The sequence below is a fragment of the Mustela erminea genome, chromosome 21 (genome assembly GCF_009829155.1).
Source record: "Mustela erminea isolate mMusErm1 chromosome 21, mMusErm1.Pri, whole genome shotgun sequence".
NCBI classification, from domain to species: Eukaryota; Metazoa; Chordata; class Mammalia; order Carnivora; family Mustelidae; genus Mustela; species Mustela erminea.
The window spans coordinates 28,775,975-28,798,272 of record NC_045634.1 but is presented as its reverse complement, the minus strand read 5'-3'; the positions used below and the strand labels follow the sequence as shown (position 1 = coordinate 28,798,272).

Genomic DNA, 22,298 nt, shown 5'->3' with positions numbered 1-22,298 from the left:
GTACAGATGGCCCTTCTTTTCACCACATCTGTATCTTTCAGGTAAATACCCAGTAGTGCAATTGCATTGAATCCTGACTCTTATTCTAGAGTCCCTGTCATTGGTGTTTGACCATCCTACCTCCTGGGTAAATAATGATATTTGTCATCAGATAGCACGGGCCACTGGCACCTCATTTGTTTTGATTCTAGACATTCTAAAATTATCTTAATACAGTGTCATTAATAAGTATTGAACCCTGTGGATATTTTTAATTAAAAGACTGAGGATTTAGGGTGCCTGGGTGACTCAGTCAGGTAAACATCTGTCTTCAGCTCAGGTCATGATTCCAGGGTCCTGGGATCCAGCGCCACATCTGGCTCCCTACTCAGAGGGAAGCTTGCATCTCCCTCACCCTGCTTGTGCTTTCTCTCTCTCTCTCTGTGTCAAATAAATAAATAAAATCTTTAAAAATAATAAAAAAGTTAGAGGGGTTATTTTTCTTTATAACCTAAAGCAAAATTATTATAAAATGGCATTTGTTTTACATTAATTTACATTTTTATGTTTTACTCGAATATGGTACTTAATATTCCATTGCGTTATATTCCCTTATATAGATATTGTGACTATTTTGATGTCCTCAGAGTACAAACCACTATTATATTAATTTTTTAATACTTTACAAATGTTACTGATGTCTCTAAATGGCAGATGACTTCATGAGTGGAAAATGTTGTACAAATCAATACACACTGTCCCATTTCTTAGTTTTGTTTGTTTGGTGGCCAACCTCTACATTTATTTCATTAGAGAAAAAAATGGCTCCTGTACTACTGTGAAATTAGTATGCCAAAGTTCTGTTGTTTCCCATTATTGTTTAGTTTCTTTCTTTTTTTTTTTTTTTTTTTTTTTTTTTTTTTTTTTTTTTTTAAAGAACAAATAATCCAATCAAGAAATGGGCAGAGGACATGAACAGACATTTCTGCAAAGAAGACATCCAGATGGCCAACAGACACATGAAAAAGTGCTCCATATCACTCGGCATCAGGGAAATACAAATCAAAACCACAATGAGATATCACCTCACACCAGTCAGAATGGCTAAAATAAACAAGTCAGGAAATGACAGATGCTGGCGAGGATGCGGAGAAAGGGGAACCCTCCTACACTGTTGGTGGGAATGCAAGCTGGTGCAGCCACTCTGGAAAACAGCATGGAGGTTCCTCAAAATGTTGAAAATAGAACTGCCCTATGACCCAGCAATTGCACTATTGGGTATTTACCCTAAAGATACAAACGTAGTGATCCAAAGGGGCACATGCACCCGAATGTTTATAGCAGCAATGTCCACAATAGCCAAACTATGGAAAGAACCTAGATGTCCATCAACAGATGAATGGATAAAGAAGATGTGGTATATATACACAATGGAATACTATGCAGCCATCAAAAGAAATGAAATCTTGCCATTTGCGACAACATGGATGGAACTAGAGCGTATCATGCTTAGCGAAATAAGTCAAGCAGAGAAAGACAACTATCATATGATCTCCCTGATATGAGGAAATGGAGATGCAACATGGGGGGTTAAGGGGGTAGGAGAAGAATCAATGAAACAAGATGGGATTGGGAGGGAGACAAACCATAAGTGACTTTTAATCTCACAAAACAAACTGAGGGTTGCTGGGGGGAGGGGGTTTGGGAGAAGGGGGTGGGATTATGGACATTGGGGAGGGTATGTGCTTTGGTGAGTGCTGTGAAGTGTGTAAACCTGGTGATTCACAGACCTGTACCCCTGGGGATAGAGTATTATGCCTCCATCAGAAAGGATGAATACCCAACTTTTGTAGCAACATGGACGGGACTGGAAGAGATTATGCTGAGTGAAATAAGTCAAGCAGAGAGAGTCAACTATCATATGGTTTCACTTATTTGTGGAGCATAACAAATAGCATGGAGGACATGGGGACTTAGAGTGGAGAAGGGAGTTGGGGGAAATTGGAAGGGGAGGTGAACCATGAGAGACTATGGACTCTGAAAAACAATCTGAGGGTCTTTTTTTTTTTTTTTTAAGATTTTATTTATTTATTTGTCAGAGACGCAGCAAGAGGGGGAACACATGTAGGGGGAGTGGGAGAGGGAGAAGCAAACAGGGTTCCTGCTGAGCAGGGAGCGCGATGCGGGGCTCAATCCCAGGACCCTAGGATCATGACCTGAGCCAAAGGCAGATGCATAATGACTGAGACACCCAGGCTCCCCATTGTCATGTAGTTTTATTTAAAATTTATTTTGAATAGTCAGTGTTAGATACACACTCCAAAACATTCTTTCCATATTCTTAAGTTCATATAATTTTTGCCTTTTGATCCATAACGGTAAGAGAAAGGAAGTAGTGATAATTGACTGTCTCTGCTTGATTTATTTCACTCAACATAATCTCCTCCAGTACAAAAAAAGTTGGGTATTCATCCTTTCTGATGAAAGTTTACACACTACTAAAATCATGTTAAATTGCTAAAGGTATTCTATTATTTTATAATTATTTATTTTGATTCCATTCACTTGATAAAACATTATGCCATTTTCAGGATTTATATTGTATAAGTTATTAGAAGGGCATTTGAAGTGATGAGAAACATTGCTTATCTTCAGATGCACTGGAAGTTATTAAATGTTTTATTTGCTACACTTTTCAAACTTCAATACAAGGAAATATGTCACCAGTTGAAATAATCTAAGTGTCTCAGGAGCATTTAAAAGAAAAGAACTTCCTCGCATTTTCTTGTTCTTCTTGGCTGGACACTTGCCCATGTGACCGCCCATGGCAGTTGGTTGAGAGCTCGTCATTTCTGGAGATCTACACCCAACTCTTCCTAGACTGGAGATCGCCACTCTCATCTGGCCTCTCTTTTACATGCATCTCAAGATGCTTATCACAAATAATATTTTGTCATGCTTTTGGCATTGTCAATAACATATACTATAACATGGTGAAGTCATAGTTTCAGAATTTTCCTCAAATACTAATTATTTATTTTCCGATGTCCATGTACAGTTAATGTATATTACCTAAGAATTCATATTGCATAGGAGAATAACAATAAAAAAGATAAAACAATAACATTTATCAGTTTCTACCCAATTCTTAGAGAAAACAAAACCAAAAAGTGTTCTGTTGTTAAATATATTTGACAAACTGGATTACTCGTGTTCTCTCAGTTGATGTACTGCATTCTGTTCATGCCGGCTTTCCATGTCTGTTGGATTGGGGTCATGCCTTGTTTCTTTCTGTGTTTTAGCAACTTAGCACAGGGCAGGCCTTCAGTAAGTGTGATGAGAGTTAGGAAAGAAGGGGAGAAGAAGGGGAAAGAGCGGAGGGGTGAGGAAAGGGAGAGAGAGTGAGAGACGGTGATACTCGCTAAAGGATGACTGCCACATACCCCTAGGGGAACGCTATTACGTTACACGTGTCCCTTTTAGCAGGAAAGAGTCCCATTTTGCTGAGCTTTCAACTCCTGTCAGTAGCCATACAAAGGCTAAAATTAGTTCCTTTCAGATTAGGAAAAGGAACCAAGAACCAGCTAAATGGAAAAAAAAAATATGTATGTATTAAACATCTTTTAAAAAGTTCTGTAAATTTTGGGGTGTGAAAAATTCGTAAGAACACAAAGACACCCAGAAAGAGACATTAAATAAACTAAATAGTGTATCAAAATATGAAGACATGCTAAGTGATAGTATAAGAAACAGAAATAGTCAATTAAAGGCGGGGTGGGGGGAGATGTCGAGAAATGACTCTGGACATAAAGAACCCATAGGGCCGTGGATTCTTTACCTTTCTCAGTTGTCAGCGAGGCCTGTCAATTAGTAAGGTTGTTATTTGTGCCTTGCTCTTTTCCAAGTGCCACCAATCACCCCAATGCAAAATGTGCTGGTGGTGTGGAGGCTCCCTTTTCCCCATCTACTGGAGAGAAGAAATGGATTTTCCTCTCCTGAGAGCCTGAGACCATGGAAACCATGTCTCCTCAAAGCCTACAGCCAACAGACAAAACAAGATTGCTATTCTCTTGTTCTTTTCGGGCCTCCCCTAAACCAGGCTATCTCAACTGTAACACTATTGACATTTTAGACCAAATGATTTTGTGTGGACATACACAGGAGAGGGGAGGGCTGTCATGTGCATTGTAAGATGTTTGGTGGCTTCTGTGACTTCTACCTGCTTAATTACAGCATCGTCCCTCAGTTGTGGCCCCTGAGAGCATCAGCAAATGTTGCTGAATGTTCTTTGAAGGGCAAAAGTGCTCCTGATTGAGAATCAAGGCCCTAGATAAAGATTCTGCTTACTTCCTCTCTTCATCCAATGATACGCCTTGATTTATATATCAGTGTAATTACTGGGCTTGCCATGATCCATTCTCGAGCTCTCACTGGTACCACATCCACAAATAGGAGAAACGAATACAAGGGCAATTTCGTTCTTCATTCTGGAGCCATCTAGTCCCCAAGGCGATTAGCCTGGTGACTTTGGTCTCATTAGCACAGAAGGATTTCACAGCAATTTCAAATTCTTAGGATCAGGCATGTGCATTCACACCCACATGCACACACAGAGTTAATAAACAATCCAATGGTTAAAAGCAGAACAAGTGATCAACATATAATTTATATGGTATTAAAAATTTAAAAAAACACCAAAAAATTACATGGTATTAAAAATAGAGCTAAAATAATAGAGCTAAAATAATAAAAAGTTTTTTTTTTTTTACTGAAATCATATGGGAAAATATTGGTTAAAAACACGAAGACAATTTGTCCCTTCACTGTATCAACCACATCGTTCTTTCTAGCAACTTGCCTGCAAAAATGACAATACAAAGAAAATTGTCAGAATATGGAAGTTTGTTTTTTTTTCCCCCCTATAATGGGGTATTGTAGAGAATGAACATTAAGGATTACATTCCTAATCCATTCCACAACTCCAGTGCTGCAAGATGGGACGGCATAATGTATCCACTGTCGTGCAGTCTATTTTAAGCACCCAAGTTTGATGATAAAGAAGTTAATGTGGTTTCCAGTAGTGTCTAACTTACCCTCAGGGAGTAACTCATGCTGGGAGACCTTGGCTCATTATGGATTATTTTGTAGCATCAGTCATGCTATGAGATGACAAGGCTTTATAAGACAAATATTATGGATCAATCTTCAGAGGCCAGCACTACATGCAGCCAAAAATCCTCATTGGCAGAACAAAACTGAAAGCTCTTAATGAATTCTGTTACCGTGGCAGCATACTGTCAAATTATGCACTAATAGCAAAAGAGCTAGAAAACCATACCAAGAAACCAGCATGTCTTTTGGCAAGCTGGAGACCAGGGTCTGGTGCTGAGCCTCCAAACATTCTAAAGGAGGGAATTAACATCGGAGTAAGCCAAAATCCTTGTGCAAACTCTCCAGGCTTTCAGGTGTGAATCCTAAAGCAGCTACTTGAATGTGAGGGTTATTATTTTTTCTTGTTTCTTCTTTTTATTTTTTTCCCAAATGTAATTAGATATTAATCGGTTTAACAATAAAGAGCATACCAGAAGGGTAATGAGACCACATTTTAGGGAAGAGTTCTCTCTTATAAGTCAATTCCTATACTATATGGATATCTGTGATTTAAGATGTGGCCGAATTTTAAGGCAACTAGGATAATGACAAGGTGATCAAATGTCCTTGGTTGCTTAGGACTGAGCCTGCATTTTATATTTTTGTCTTTGGAAGATAACCACATTGAAATCTTTCTCAAAATGTGTCATGCAGATTATGTTGTAAATCACCTGAAATATCAGAAAATCAAAGATTTCAATGATATGTATACAAAGTATCTGGGAGAATGAAGATGTACAAGTTGTCTATAAAGTTTCATTGATTTGTAGTATTTTTTTTTTCTTTGTTTCAGGGATGTTATTTCCCAAACAGTTTCCTAAAACTTAGGCACAAGCAATGCAAACTTCCCAAACCTTGTCTTTGTCTCTGTGTCCCTTATTCTTACCCAAATTCTTTTTTTTTTTTTTTTTTAAGATTTTGTTTATTTGGCAGACAGAGACCACAAGTAGGCAGAGAGGCAGGCAGAGGGGGGCGGGAAGCAGGCTCCCCGCTGAGCAGAGATCCCGATGCGGGGCTCGATCCCAGGACCGTGGGATCATGACCTGAGCCGAAGGCAGAGGCTTTAACCCCCTGAGCCACCCAGGCACCCCTCTTACCCAAATTCTGTATATTGTTTCTTATCTTGCATTTATTTCTCTTTTCTTTCCCAGCAAACCCAGCTTCCCATGTCTCTTCTCCCACTGTTTTTCTATAGTTTTGTTTTGCTTTTTGAGATAAAAGGAAAGAATACGGTGATGGAGAAGTAGATTTCAGACTTTGCTCCCTGAAAACCTAGAGATTTACCAGAGGCAGCCTCTGAGCTGTGAGTGGGGGAGAACACAGGGAGCAGAAGGGCTCTCGGGCTTTTATTCCAACTCCCATGACGGCAGTTTTCAAGTAATATTCCATTTACAGAAAGATTTCCATGGCATAAATATCCCCACAGTGATAGGACCCACAAAGCTATCAGGTAGACTATATCCAAGTAGGGCATTTGACAAAAAGAAAGCATTCCCACTGAAAATTACAAGCGTTGGGAAGTCGAAGAAGTTTATTGTGTGAGTTTTATCCCATAATAAATCTTCCTTTAACCCCCTTTTTCGGGGAACCCAACACATGGCTCGAACTCACAACCCTGAGACCAAGACCTGAGCGGAGATCTAGAGTGCAACACTTAACCGACTGAGCCACCCAGGTGTTCCCCACCCTTCTTCAACCGCCTTAAGTGCAGTGGCAACAAAAAAATCTGGAACTCATCATTTCTTCCCATTTAACAGGAGCTCCTCTCCCCAAAAAAACTCTAGCATGATTTCATACCTTCTGCCATCACAAGAGCAAGGCATGTAGTAGTTCTAGAGTGTTTCCATTGAGAGGTACAATAAAATAATATGAAAGGGTAAAGATATGAACAAGCAAACAACTACCACAAATGATGTCTCTGTTGTTGTCCCAAAGAAATAGCTGTTTATCTTAAAAATTCCTATGGCTAAAAAATAAATTTTGTAGCAAATAAATTACTTTTTAGTTGTAAATATGTTTTCAGTCAATATAGAATTATCCTTACATAAAATAAAAACTATAACTTGTATCCTAATAAGATATAAAATTAATTTTAAAATTCAAAGATAAATTTATACCAGTGCATTGTAAAGATCTGTCCTACATTAATGAAAATAGAGTTTGAGATTTATAAGATATGATGTCAAAATGCTGATACTTCCTAGCAAATGAAAGGGCAGGAAGTCATGGATTGTATTTTCATTAAAGTTCTTGATATTTACCCTTAAGTTGAGTGCTATTAAATAGCTTTTTCAATGATGTTGGATGGTAAATGGTTTAGGTTATTATTTATCTTGATATTTTCTTCAGGAAATAACTTATTGCCTTAAGTTTTCCCCTATATAATAGAAAATTATTTCTTAAATTTACTGTAGAAATTTTAATACATCTTATTTTAAAAATTCTGTTTTCTCCAAATCCATTTTTTTAAAAATTCTTATCATAATAGAGAACTATATAAAAAGACATTTTAGGTTACATTATGTCAGCAGATTTTGGTTATTTGGAAAAAACATATTAAAAGAACATGTTTCTAATTTTTTTATGAAATGTAACTTCTGTATAAAGCAGGAAATACTTTGGCAAGCTACAGCTTTTAAAATTAACATTGAGGGTTTTACTGGAAAAAGACTTTGAAAGTTGCCTTGTGCTTTTAACAGTGGCTGGAAAAGGAAAAGAAATTAAAATGGATAAATAGCTAAAATGGAAATTCATAATTACAATGAAATAATACTTAAGTCCAAATCAAGTTTCAGTATAGAGTATATTTTAAATATCTTCAGAGAAAGAAAAATGTTACCTCTTTTAAGATTAAAGAATTTGTTTTTTAATCCTGTATTTTCAGTTGATTTTACTTGTGATTATGTACATCTAATTCAAACCATGTTACGTTTCTTTCTGTGTTTGGCAACATTCTACCATGAAAATTAAAATGAGTGTTTAAGAAATAATTCAAGGAAAGGACTCCTCCAATAATATTTGCCCCAGTGAGCTGGGTAATTTTTGTAAATTGGTCTTTTGGCCTGAGTGATTTAGATAATTACTTAAATTTTCTATTTCAGGTTGAAAATTCAGATACTACTCAATATCAAGCATATGATAAAGATGATTTGTTTTATTTTTTTTATCAAAGATAAGTGAAAGTGTAATTTATCCATGTATTGCCGTATTGTATTCTTTAATTGTTCAGAAGCAGTGGCTCTCTAATTTGATTAGATCTTTTTTTCCTATTGTTGTTTTCCAATTTGTTTGATGGATTAACAAAGATTGGTTCAATCAAAGAAAATTCCAGTTATCTGGTGAAACATAAGTTTCTAATCAGTATATAACTCAAACTATTCTTCATTCACTCAACAGAAACCAATGATCAGATTACCTATGAACATTACAGGGTGGGAGAAATGAATGCATTATTTACTCTAACTAGGATGCTTTCGTTTCTGCGTAATTGAAATTTTTTTTTCCTTTTTCAATAGCGTTTTTAATTTATGGTGTGCATTGAGAAGTAATTTTCCCTTGTCTTTTGCAGATTTTAATTCATGAAAATAAACGAAAACCAGGAGATTATAGTTATAATATTTCTTATTTATTAATGTAAAGGAATCCTATTAACTATTGCAATTTAGACTTTATTGTATTTTAAATTAACATATTCATGTTTTTGTGACTTTTTAACAGGCAGTAACTTCAAGCTCTTGTCGTGGATATAGATTTTTGCTGCAACGAAATAACAGTAAGTGCTTATGTGTATGCAATAACTTTTTAAAAACCACAACATCTCAATATTTGGAACTCCATTATGCTTAAATGCATGAAAAAAGTTGGTATGATTTAAATTTAGCCTCCCATTTTATAATTTTGATAAACTGTACTCACTCTGGTGGTATTTGCCATAGAGTTTTTGGCAGATCATTTTCATAATGGAGAAGTATAGATCTATGACCGTGTCTTTACATTTAGTTCAACGTATTTGTTCTGTTTGGCTGTATAAATTTTGTTTCTGCTTTTATGACATCATCTCTTTGATTAGCTGATTTACAGACAGTCTGTTTTCTATGGGCAATTATTTGAATATTGGCTTTCAATTTTTTGGATTGTGGGACATTTATTTTGCATTAATAACATCTTTTGGAGTAATTCGAATTCATTTTTTGTGATGCGGTATTTTAAACAGCTTTCATACAAATACAAGTCACTAAGCCTTGTATTAATCCCACAAAAGGTGGGAGAGGGGAATCTTTCTCCCAAATAAAGTTAACGGTAAAGTGGGACGGAGCAACTTCTCAGTTTTTCTGCAATGGATTTTCATAATGGTTTAAATCTGTGTTTATTTCAAATGTGAGCATAAGTAACTTTTGTTTTACCTGCCGTCCTGGGTTATCTTGTGCCTTTCTTTACATTAATGTAATTACCTGGGAATTATCTCTATTCCAAATTGAATAGGGAAATATCAGCCTGCTGCAGGCTCTGTGCTCATCGAGGAATTAAAGTAATTTAAGATATGAGGTTTTAAATGGAAACTCTATTTGTAAGGAGAAGACATAATTCACTGCCAGAGGTATCTGTCTCCGGAAAGCCTCTGGAGAGACAGAAACGCTCTTGAAATTCTGAATTCTTGATTTTCTAACTAGTTCAGATACTGCATCTTATGTGCTCGGATAGATTTTTGGTGTGTGGTGTTATCTGGGCTGTGACCTGGCTTTTGATCCTTACTGATAACTGGTCCCCGGCTATCTCTTTGCCTAAACTGCTGAGCTGTTTGGGGTTACTCCTGTCCAGTGATCTTCAATTTGACTAAGCTACCTCAGGCAATTACAGTGTCTTCCTTGAATACGATGAATTAAAGATTGTTATTTCATGGAATAGGGAATGATTAGACTTACAAAATCCCCATAAGGCTCATTCAGGAACTTGCTGTATTATAGAAGAAATCATTCTCTATTGGGGGCATTCCATTTTCACTTGTTTATTAAAAATAGTCGTAGATACAAGCTTTGGAGAAAAGGTTCTGTGGATCCTTAGAAAGCATTAACTGGTACTAGCTTTGTGATAGCCTAAATGTGGTAAAAAAATGACTGTTGAATGACTCAAACTATTTCTCCTTCTTACCATGTAAAATAAAGAGACGAAGGGCAAAGAAAATGTCTTCATACATGAGACGTGGAGCATGTCCACTTCCTTATTACCAAGTGGCCATCATTAGCAGAAGAACCGCATATTTTATAACGTGATAACCCGATTGGTTCAAACTCTCTTTTCCATAGATGTTCTAATATTTTTTATCTTTCAGTCACACCTACATACTTTCTAGAAACAATAAAAAATAAATATGGATATGTGTAAATAAAAATATGTATTTATATAAGTGCATAAATATATGTTATGCACACACATGTGAGCAAAATCGTATTTTCTCAGGATCCTTAAATGAGAATATTTGAATACACACATAGACTTTTTATTTCTCTTTGGATTCTTCTAAATGATTTTATCTCTAAATCTTCAGTCCTGGTCTATTCTTACTCGTTCCTTCACCCATGCATTGAAGAACTCTTGGGTAGCTGGATGTGTGATCGCAGACACTGGTGGTTTAGGAAGGAAAGATTAAGTTCCTGTCTATTAGTTGCCCACAGGCTCCTGGAGAAATTATGAAAATTTAACAGATTTAGTTCACTGTGGTGGGAACTATGATAGGAATCATGATACAATGATTGGGAAGTCAGGAGATAAGGACCCAGGTCATCCTGGAGACCTAAAGCAGTTTTTTTCTGGAGAAGGTAGTTCTAGAAGCACAGTAGTTGTGTCCAGCTAAGAGGAGGTAGTGGTGGTAGTGCTGGTGGTGGTCGGGGTGTGTGTGTGTGTGTGTGTGTGTGTGTGTGTTCCAAAATGTGGGGTTTGGGCAGGGTGTAGGGGGTAAGGATGAGAAGACCATAAGAATCATTCCAGGCTCTGTAGGAAGGAAGGTTATATATATACAGTAGATAGTAAAATCAGAGTGAACAGAGAGTGTACATGCTCAGGGAACACAGAATAAAAGTTGCCAAGTGCCAGAAATGAGGGAACTAGAGCATAAAATTACATCCGCGACTGTACGAGAGTATTTTGGAATTATCAATAGAGCGGCATTTTTGAAGAAGGATTAGGAGAGCTGGAAAAGGGACAGCAGCCATGGAAATAGGGAAACCAGTTGGGAAATTGTAGTAGTCATCGCAAGAAATAAGTGATGGCTGACTTTTCAAAGGCGGAGACTTTGTGGGTCGAGCAAGAGCCTGGAAAACTCCCACTCTGAACAGTGGAGACCACGTTGTTTATTTGAGGTTACTGTCCTGCTTGAGAAAGGAAATCTATAGGATGATTCTTGACTGGGAAGCCCGGGAGTGGGTTACGGGAGAAGAAAGGCTAATGCTCAGATAAAGAGTTGCAGGAACACAAGGATGTTGTCTGATTTTGGGTACTGGAGTCTTCTTAGTTCCTAGGAGGCACCAGGTGTGGGTAGGGTGTCCAGCTCAGAACCCAGACAGAACCAGTTGGCTATCATGGCCATGGATTATTTTCTCTCCTTGACATACTGTCCAATACAGTAGCCGCTAACCTCATATGACTATTAAAGTTAAAATTAATTTAAATTAAATGAATTCATAAATTTTGTTCCCCAATTGCCCTCACCATATTTCAAGTGCTCAAGCACCCAATGTAGTAAGAAGCTGCGCTATTGGACAGCACGTCTGTTGCCAAAAGTCCCATCTGACAAAGCCCTTCTAGATTCTCAAAGTGCTGGTGAAAAAATGCTATTTTGAATCACAAAAGCAAATACATAACTAAATGCATTTAACATGTATACCCTTCTAAAACTTTTAGAAATAGAGAGACTTAATTATATTCTTAGTCCATAATCAGTCAGCCTGATGAATAACATCTGAATTTTAATAGAATGAGAAAATTCTAAATCCTCAAGTTTATATTTGAAGGATTTTTTTTCTTTTCCATCACTGAGGAGCATAACTAAAAAGTACCCTGCCTCTTACAGAACTGACAAAAAGCTTATGGTAATAAGTCAAAGGGGCCACTGCAGAGCAAGACAATTTTCTCAACGTATCTTATTTTCTTAATGCTTCTTAAGCATCTCAATTTCCATCTTTGAATTCATTAATAAAACCTACTGATGTCCGTTCTCCCTAAAAGATGATAACATTTGGGATAACAGAATCTTACTAGATTGCCATTTCCAGGGCTCACTATGTAAAATACAGTCTGCCACCTCTGACCTCTTTGAATGTATGAGAGAGAAAATCTGAAATATCTGTTTTTAATAATCGTGTTTCTAAGTGGTGGAATCTTTAATTTCTGAGGGAAATATACTCTGGTTGCACAGGGAAAAGCCAATTTGCGCTCGATTCTAATTATACACAACCTGAGTTCATTACAGGTGGTCTGTAAGTGAAGGGATGTTTCCCACCTGATAGAAGGGTGACTATAAACAGATTACTTGATCTTCCTTTACCGTTATTTGCAGATGAGATATTCAGGGGGAAAAATCAGTTGGAACCAGGGGAGGAAAGGGAGCTGTGAAGAAGTGACTTAATTTGTAGCTGCAGAACCCGCCTGTTTTTCACAGGACCCTCCCCATGATATTATTTACTGAGTGGAAGCTGTTTGCCTTTGCTTACTTGTCTAACACTGCAAACACACACGCCTCCCTCCCTCCCCCGACACCCACACACATAAAAAGCAAGTCTGTACTTCATTCTGTCCCCCAGAAGTTTATCAGTGTGTTTGCCTATTCAACTTTGACATTGTAAAATGAATTTCCATTCTCCTCTGTCAAAAGTAGCTTCATGATTGGTCTCCTTGACTACATACTTTCCTTCTTCCTTGCAGATTAGTCTAAGGCATTGTTTTCATCATACCTCTTTTTTTTTTTTTTCTTTTTTTCCTCACAATCCTTTACAGTGGACACCGATCCCACAAAATAAAGTTTTGTCTTTAGCTTTGTATTCAGAACCCTTCCCATCTGTCCTTGCAATAGGGACACTTAAATTAAGTGAGTGGCTATCAGCTGTTTGCCCCTGTTCCGGCTCCCCCCCAGCGGGTCAGGGCATACACACCTCCAGCTGCCTGCCCCAGCTTCCTGTTTCCTCCAGCCTCGGTCCTTTAGCACGCATGTGACTTTTCCCAAATAGACTCAGGCTCTTGTGGTTTAAATTCCCCCCAATATTTTTCACTTTCCATAGTTTATTCATTTGGTACATCCATATGCTCCCTTGCGACCACTCTCAAAATGAGATGAAATGAATAATACTTATTTACGTCCGTTAGTCATGTCCTCCTCACTTGCTTGAGGACAATTGTCATGGAATAAATTTGCGAGATCGTACTGGCAAGGATGCACTCTTAAGTTTCTGTTGATAGAGAATTCAAAGCACAAGTACCTTGAACTGCGTGGTTTGATCAACTCACTGGCTCGTGCTGACTTTAGACGTGATGTGGATAGAATAAGCAAAATATATTGTCCTTTCTCATTGTGCTCAAAAATGCTGGGGCATTGGATTTTCTTCTCAGAATCTCTAAAGACCGGGCGCCTGGGTGGCTCAGTGGGTTAAGCCGCTGCCTTCAGCTCAGGTCATGATCTCAGGGTCCTGGGATCGAGTCCCGCATCGGGCTCTCTGCTCAGCAGGGCGCCTGCTTCCTCCTCTCTCTGCCTGCCTCTCTGCCTACTTGTGATCTCTCTCTGTCAAATAAATAAATAAAATCTTTAAAAAAAAAAAGAATCTCTAAAGACCTATAAGATCATAAAGACCTAGAAGATCACCATAAATGTTGATACCCTGCGTGTGTAAAGATCAAGCCAGTTTCTAAAATAACATTACTGTGTTCAGGTAGTTACCTTTAAGGAATGGGTTTTAACTTCTCTGCCTATAAATATTACATTAGCTGAAGTAACTAATATGGTCATTTGTGTGTCTATAATACACATTTCATTCAATGAAAATGAAAAACAACATATTTTATTCACAATTGTATTCATTAAGATATCTTGAGGGAGATATCTTGAGGGATCAACTTTTATGTTTAAAAAGAACTTGAGAAACAGGAGAGTTACTTAAAGGCCTTTCTAACCAAAAAAATGTCTTCTTTAGCAACATCTTTAGAAGAAATATAAGTGTTTGACCTTCCTAATGATCACATCAGTGTGTTCTGAGTGTGTACCTAGGAGGTACAGTAAATTATTCTGCTATCCCATACAAAGAACTTACCTCGTGCAATTTTATTTTCCACTTGTCACTTCATGTATAAATGATCCTCATGGAATGAAGCAGAGAATAGCCAAATTGTGATAGAAGAATGACAAAAATTGGGGGTGGTAGGAGACTTCATGTAGGAGACAAAATGAGGACGAAGAGTGCCTTCTATCAGCTACTGAAAATCTTGAGGGGAGGGGGCGCCTGGGTGGCTCAGTGGGTTAAAGCCTCTGCCTTCAGCTCAGGTCATGATCCCAGGGTTCTGGGATCGAGCCCCACATCGGGCTCTCTGCTCAGTGGGGAGCCTGCTTCCCCCTCTCTCTGCCTGCCTGTGATCTCTGTCTATCAAATAACTAAAAAAAGAAAAGAAAAGAAAATCCTGAGGGATTTCTAAAACATGAAGAGGGAGAATGGCAAAGATAGATTTTGACTAGATGCAGTTACCTAAAATTTTACCCAGGATATGAATTTAGAAAAAAAATAAGCTACTGTATGTACATAGGCAAATTTCTGTTGCCTGTGTTTGCTCACCTTATTTATAGTATATTAAGCAACTATGATCATTTCTAAAAAACGACAATTCAGGTGTGGAAATTAATTAGATTCAGAATTTGTGAGAATTGTACGAATTTGATTTTATAGTCATTAGTCTGAAGTACAACTTTAAATTGAAACCAATTTTATTTTCCCCTGAATGTACTGCTGAGTTGAAATAGCTCATTTGAAACTTTATTAGGTGGTTTTTTTTTTTTTTTTGGTCTTGTTTTGTGGATTTTCATTTTTGTTTTGTTTTGTTTTATGGGAGGATTTTAAAAACTTTTATTATTTAAAAGAACATAATATAAATGCTTTAGCTGTTTGAGTTAGGGAATTTTATACTATTTGTCACTTACTGAAATGTACCCTTGTAGGTCATAGAAGCAGGTAGAATTATTGGCTAGGATAAGGCAGAAACTGTTTTTCATCAAGGTGGGCTGAACTAGAAATGTGTCTGGTCAAAAGGTGATAAAATGAAAATTCAGAATTAGGACTATCCTGGAGCTTGGTCATTGGGTCAAAAAAAGGAAATTCTACCTAGTGAAGCAGGAGGAAAAGAGAACTCTGCTGATGGAATGGAATGGAAGCCAAAGTAGGTGAGGCAGCTGCCCAGAAACCGGGGGGGGGGGGGGGGGGGGGGGTAGGCAGCATGGCGTGAGGAAGCTTGGCCATGTCTTGAGACTTTGTCCTTGATGGTTTTCTCAGTTTTCGTGAGTGGTGTCCGTGGACTGGGCAGGCACATGGATCTGATTTTAACTGACAACATCAATCAGCCTTATCCCATATACAGCTTAAGGAATGTTATCTCTTAATGAAATCCACCTGCTTAAAGAGGGGGGTTAAAAAAAAAAAACCCAAAACACCACCACAAAACAAAACAAAAAAACATGTTTATACATATCCCTTCCTTCCAATTAAAAACACACAAATGAAACAAAAAGATGAAGAGATTATTCTTGACAGTCACTAGCTGGGTCTCATAATTCTGTGTCATTTCCTGCTCTCCACTCTCCAAACACAGTGAATTACGTCTTGGTGTGAAACAAATGTTCATGTGTATCTAAAAGAAATAATTTAATTAAAATTGAATTCAATATTTATTATGTAGATGCTGGTTAAGAACAGAGGATTGGGGTCAGACATACCTGGCTTTTAATCTTGTCTGTGTTAATTTCTAAAATTATACATATTGGTAAAGCTAAGAAAACCCTTTGATCTTCATATCACTTTCTTATTCTTATTAATACTAATTATTGTTTTTATTGAAGTACAGTTGGCATGCAATATTATATTACGTTCAGGTGTACAACACAGTAATTCTATAATTGCATGTGTTACATAGTACCTCCCACAGTAAGTATAATCACCACCTGTCACTATGCGAATTTATTATAATATCATTGACTATAGTCCTTATGTGTTACTTTTCACCTATGTGACTTTATTTATTTTTATAACTGGAAGTCAGTAACTCTTAATCCCTTTCACCTGTTGTGCTCATCCCCAGCTCCTTACCTCTGGCAACCACTACTTTGGTCTCTGTATTTATGTGTCCATTTCTTTTTGCTTGTTTTGGTTTTGTTTTTGTTTTTTTTTTTCCTTTTTTCTAGATTATAGAATTTACTATATAATTCTGGAATTATATAGCATTTGTCTTTCTCTGTCTGACCTGTGTTTCTTACCATCATAGCCTCTAGATCCATCCATGTTGTTTGGAATGACCATTCTTTTTATGGCTGGGTACTATTCCTTTGTGTATTTATGCCATATCTTTACCATTCATCTGTTGATACCTAGGTTGCTTTTGTATCTTGGATGTTGTAAATAATGCTGCAGTGAACATAGGGGTGCCTGTATCTTTTTGAATCAGTGATTTTTGTGTTGTTATTGGTCAATATCTAGAAGTAGAATTACTGGGTTATGTGGTATTCTGTTTTTAATTTTTTACAGAATCCCCATACTGTTTTCTACAGTGGCGGCACCAATTTGCAGTCCCACCAACAGTGCACAAAAGTTTCCTTTTCTCCACATCTTTGTCAACACTTGTTATTTGTTGTCCTTTTGATACTAGCCATTCTGGACTAGAGTGAGGTGATATCTCATTTCCCTAAAGATTAGTGATAATAAGCACCCTTGCATAACTCTGTTGACTGTCTCTGTGTCTTCTTTGGAAAAATGACTGTCAGGTTCTTCTGTCTGTTTTTTAATTGGATTGATTGATTCATTCATTGATTTTTGGTGTTGAGTGGTATAAATTCTTTAAATTATTACTTACAAGAGGTTATAAGAATCAAAACAAGGTTGTGTGTATCAGACACTCAGGACAGGTCAATATAGAGCATGTTATCAACAAAACATAGATTCAGGTATTACTTTAGTTTTCAGGACAACTGTTCACTGGAGAAAAACTGGGTAGGAAAGGAAGTACTCCTGAGTCTCATTCCCAGAGTGTAGGTTCTACTCCCAGCGAGTGGTCTGCTTTTGGTTTTGTACCTCAGCCCCAGCAACTTTCTGTGATTTCCTCTCCTCTTGACACTTATGAAGACTTGAACCAAAGTTTTAACTCCCTCAGAGTTACCGGAAAAGGCTTTAGGGCTTGTAGTTTTAGGTACTAAACTCATACCTGTTTGTTCTTATTTTTTTTTCCTATCTGATTTTCCTTTATGATAGTGTTCTACTTATCTATTTGCTTATTTATATTTATATATCATATGATGTTTTTATTAGTTTTCTATTCTTATGTTAAATTATTTCCATTTTGATTGCTTTAAATTCTTTATCAATGTCAGTCAGAGTTTGGGATTTAGGAAATAAGTTATGTCTTACCTGAAAGTATAGAATATTGATTTTTTAAAAATAAACATTATCTGTAAGTACTTGGAAACAAGATTTACAAAATAGTTTATTTAACTCACTGGCCAACTGAGGATTCATATTTATTATTTGGTTAGCGATCTTGTGGTCTTGCTATATTCTGAGAAACTATAGAATTTAAAATCTACATGTGTATATAAAACTCTTGAAGTATTTATTCACCCATTTAAGGAAACAGTTCCTTCATTACAGCTTTACTTTATTAGTCTGGTTTGTATTCCTTAATAATATAAACTATGAATTTATTAATAATCCCTTCCAGAGTCTGAAATTTCTGTCCTGAATAAGATACTCTTGCCATAGTGAGGCTATGTTGTGTCAATATTGTTTTGCTCTCCTACTTGTGACTGTGCTGTTTGGAAGTTAGACCAGGACAAATGATAGTGATTCAACTTTATATCAGTCAATGGACGAGTGATACCAATTTACTGTAGTAATCATGTTGGCTCCTTGACTAACATAGCTGTCAACAATCAATCAAATGTAGAGCTTTCTAAAACTTACGTTTCTAGATCTTAGAAAAATTTCTATGGTTTATACTGACCATATTTCTATATAAAAATAAATAAATAATATTGATGTAAATTTGAGTATGTTTTCCCACTTTATATTAGATTGTTCTAATATATTTATAGAAATCAAGGATTAGTAATTTGATGATATTTCTTTTTTTAATTTTATTTATTTTAGAGAGAGAACACATGGAAGTGGGGGGTATAGAGAGAGAGAGTAAGCAGACTCTGTGCTGAGCACAAGACCCAATGTGAGACTCGATCTTGTGACCCTGAGATCATGACTTGAGCCAAAACCAAGAATTGAACACTTAACCGACTGAGCCACCCAGGCACCCCAATTGTATTTCAAGTGTACTCAGAAAATTTATCGTTCTAACCATGTTTCAGGCTCTGATTTGTGTGAAATAAAGGCTGAAGAATTTCAAATGTACTTTTAAAGTTTTGTTTCATTATTATTACTTTTTTCAATGGTCTTGCTAGAATTCTGTAACTAAGGGCACACTAGTGTGTTAAAACAAATGTTAGGATACTATTTAAACTATAATGTTAGTTTATAAAAAGGAAAACTAATAATATGTGATGACATTTTGCCCGGAATAATCTTGTATTTGTTGATTAGGAGGTCAAATTACTTCTAGTTCTAAAAATCAGAACCCTTATAACTAAAAATCTCTTTTTTCTCCAGTAACTAGCTCCTTTTTGTGAAAGGCACACTGGAGAAGTTGGTTCACTAGTTCTTTCCTATATTTTTTTTTCCTATTTTTGTTTTTCGTTCACTTGTTTATTTTTACAGTGCAGTACATATGTAGTCTTTAATAAAGACTAGTCTTTATTTTTCTGTTTTCACTAGCTCTTCATACCTTAAAATACATAGGTCATTGTCCATTGAGCACTAATATATCATGAGATAAATTTTAATCATAGGGGCACCTGGGTGGCTCAGTCGGTTAAGTGGCTGCCTTCAGCTCAGGTCATGATCCCAGTGTCCTGGGATGGAGTCCCGCATCGGGCTTCGTGCTCTGCGGGGAGCCTGCTTCTCCCTCTCTCTCCTTGCCTCTCTGCCTGCCTGTGCTCTCTCTCATCTCTCTGATAAATAAATAAATAAAATCTTTAAAAAAATAAAAATAGAAAAATAAATTTTAATCATAAAATTTGAAGCTTTAGATTTTAGGCAAGAGTCACTACTTCCATGGCAGAATGTTGAATGGTCAGAAAGGTAACTTACCACAAAGTAGGTACCATCTTCTCAGTGTTTGCCCAGAGTTCTGTCATTTTCTGTAGTCACTCCATCACGCAGATAGCTAGAGCCATTGTCGTGTTCCCTAACTACATCATGCTTTCCTTCTAGCTTACTTGTCAAATATTGAGTGATGCCTGGTTCTGATTTTGCTTTATGTTCTTAGAATGCTGTTCTCATGGACTCTCCTATTTTTATCAGGTCTGTCCACCTTTACTTATGTTTCTTCAATAAGCTTTCACTACTCATGATTTTATTGAAAAAAGCCAGTCTTCTAAACTTCCATACAGATCCTCCCCATCCTTTATGATGCCCTCAGTTCATGGCCACATCCTTCTCATATGCCTCAGTTATAAACCCTTTTGTACTCTAAAGAAATTTCTACTCTAATTGTCTCCTTTCTCTTTATGTCCAACCTCTACTTATTCTAGTGGATTATTCCCGGTAGATTTAAAGTATTTTTAAAACAATATGACACAATAAATAAAAACAACAGAAATATTTGTTCAGTCTCTCATACCCACACCCCTCCAACTAACTGTGACTATGTCTGTATCTCTCAGGAGATATATGATACACTGTATGTAGCATATGATATATATGATATATTTTATTATGAAAATATATAGCATATCCATATTGCTACTATATACTATTCTGGATATATGGCATACCAAATACTAGAGATTATTTTGTGTTATGAGCCAAAGTGTTGATAAAATTTATCTTGATGGAATAAAAATTTAAAATTATGCATAGAATTAATAATGGAAAGAAGCACTGTTTTTTCCTTTTCTGTTTCAAACTTTATTTTGCTATCTTAGTTGTCTTTTGAATTGATGGAAGATACTTATCCAGTTGTGGGACTAATCTCTGAGATAAATTTCTTTACCTGTAAAAGGATCATTTTTGGAACATAAAAGCTCTATTTTGCTAGGATGATGAGATTTAAACTGTGGCAAGGCAAAATATGTTTATGCTTTAATATTTTTGCTATGTACGTATTTTTCAGAAAATAGAGACTCTTCAAAGAGAGAATATGTCTATGTTTTGGGAAAGCATTAGAAAACTTAAGGACATAATTAGTTTATACTCTAGTAACTTCCCTTGGACCAAAGTGTCAGTCATACTGAATCAAGTTGTAGAAGAAATCTTAAGGAATCTTTACTATTTGTTAATTGATTTGTTTAATTCACTGTTTTAAAATTGCATTTAAAGCAACATTTGTAAGGAAATCTGTTAGAAGATTTTTTAATTTATTGAAATATACATATAAAATCATAATCTTAATTGCTGTATTTTAAAATCTAAGGCAAATTTAGATTTAGTTTTAAAGTGAATATTTCATTAGTGTCCAATTTTCAAAAGATAGCTTCTTTTAAACTTGGGTAGTACTTTGGCACTCTCTTCTAATTATAAATGTATTAAGAATACTAATTAAAAAAAAAACAAGTAGCACATCTGAATTACCCTTGCTGGATGTGTTCTTGTAAGTGAAATAAAACATCAAGTTCAAAAGGAAGTGTGGAAAAAAAAAAAGTTCTGTTATCTAGGTATTTGGAATAAAATGGTTAAGTCTTTATTAGTTGTGAACTGTAGTTTTCTCCTCGAGTCATCAGAGCACATCCTGTCAGAAGAGGGCTGGAGGAAGTCATAATCAATCTGTGATTTTGTATCAACCAAGAGATGACAGATCTGAAATAGCTTTCCTTACACAGGGCTTAAGATACAAATATATGTATGCATCATTTTAGTGATAATGAAAAGTGACTTCGTGACCTCAAGAAATCTTTCAAGGATATTTCCGTGGAAGTTCAGGAAATTGCAACACTATGTAGAATGGGCTAAATGTGCCACATTTCTTTTGTTCATTTTTAGAGAATGGGTTCAGTTATGCTATTTACATTCTTATTTAAATTTTTACTTGAGAATGAGGTCTTGGCATTGGAATGTTACACATCCTATGTGAAATTTAGCCATTTTCTCTCTCAGCTTGACCTTCTGCTATTCTTTCTATTTACTGACTGGACATTTCACCTGTTCCTCTTAGTTTAGTAAAGCTATAAATAGGAAGAAGAAGTAGAAAGGTTAGCCAATCAGAATGCAGTCTCTGGATAAAGGTCAGGGTGGTAGGGCAAGCAATTCTAATTCTCAATATATATCAGACAATAAAAATCTGACACCTCATTCTTGTGGCAAAAATTGTAATAACGGAATTGAAAATACTGTGCAAATTATTTTTCATACAAGACCGTAGAGTTGAAATAGAGTAATGGTATTTGTCCATTTTCATTAAAATTTTAGAATTGTGCTCTGATGCTTATGAAAAAGAAGCCATACATACAAAATAGAAAAACAACAAATGTATATTTCAAAGCTGTAGGTTTTATACACTTCTTCTTTCCTCATTAATGAATTATAATTTGAATTATATATAGGCAAAACAAAGCATAGATGATATAAATCATAGAGACTTAGCAATCCAAAGTTTGAAATAAATGAAACTATGGCAAAGGTGGCTGATTACTAAATAAGTTAATTTTTCTTTTCACATAATTTATAGCATTTTCAGGTAGTTCTTGGCCTTTGTATAAGAGATTAGGGGACATGAAAGCCTGAATAAGGGGATCCCAAAAGATATCCACGTCCTAACACCTGGACCGAAATCTGTGTATATTACCTTATATGAGATAGATAGACACACTTTGCAGGTATGATTAAATTAAG

The 22,298-nt window shown here is 36.2% G+C and overlaps 1 long non-coding RNA gene across 2 annotated transcripts in view; it reads left to right on the top strand.

The window, feature by feature from the left end:
* LOC116581878 overlaps positions 1-22,298 on the top strand; it is a 1,012,116-nt gene that overhangs the window by 764,732 nt on the left and 225,086 nt on the right. For both annotated transcript variants that reach the window (XR_004282281.1, XR_004282280.1), the window contains exon 4: positions 8,848-8,902. This is a non-coding gene — a long non-coding RNA (uncharacterized LOC116581878). The remainder of the gene's footprint in view (positions 1-8,847; positions 8,903-22,298) is intronic.